A 928-nucleotide genomic window follows, 5' to 3' on the forward strand; every position below is an offset into this window, starting at 1 on the left:
TACGTCATATAATGTCAGTAGATTTGTGACAAATAGAGACCGCGGGCGCAATGTAGTTTGTTACGAGTGGCGTTGCCATATAGTGACGGGCGGAGTTGCCATATTATGACGTCATCAAAAGGCGCAGGCCCCCGAGTCAATCTGGTACCTACACCGGAAGATGGCAGGAGGGAGGGGTTACTATATTTGGGCAAAAATGGCCGCTCCTAGACTCTGGGATCGCAACGAAATTTATTATGTATTTTTTTACTGATTAATACTAAATTAATTAAATTACCACAAACGTATTAGTTATAGATAATCCACTAATTATCCCTTACTGACCGGACTTTTCCTTTAAAAAGTTGACTGATTTTCAAAGAGGATTGATGAGGTCAGACACTGATGAGCTCACAGCCTCTGTGCTAAACTAGCTCATCTGTGTCTTTATAGAAACATTCTGGGGACAGGCTTCCCTTTATCATAAGGACACATCCAGCCCCGGGTTTTTTCCACTCTTGCTGTGGAAGAGGTATTTTCTTTTGACCTGAAGGATCAACCCTGTCCAAAAAACAACTTCACACCAGCTCTTTACACCTCCGTATCTAAAGCCTGGCTTATGCTCCATGCTAACTGTGTGCGCGTTAGTGATTTTGTATTTTACTCACTACAGACCACATGCACACATCTCCTTTTGGATGAATGAGATGAAGACGTTTCACACTCAAGTAACTAGTTACTTTAAAAACAGAACAAAAACAAAATGACAAACAAAGAAATGAAGGTGAATCATACAAGTGTGAGCTATATAATGTTAGATTGTACATACTAATTAAAGTCTGAAGTTTTATATCCTTTAGAAAGAGGTCCAATGGTGGTTTTACTTATGGTTTTACTTTCAAGGCGTTTCTCAATTCACGAGAACGCGAGTACGTACTCGCGTTCTCGT

Source organism: Cyprinodon variegatus, unplaced genomic scaffold (genome assembly GCF_000732505.1).
Source record: "Cyprinodon variegatus isolate N-32 unplaced genomic scaffold, C_variegatus-1.0 Scaffold45, whole genome shotgun sequence".
Lineage (NCBI taxonomy): Eukaryota > Metazoa > Chordata > Actinopteri > Cyprinodontiformes > Cyprinodontidae > Cyprinodon > Cyprinodon variegatus.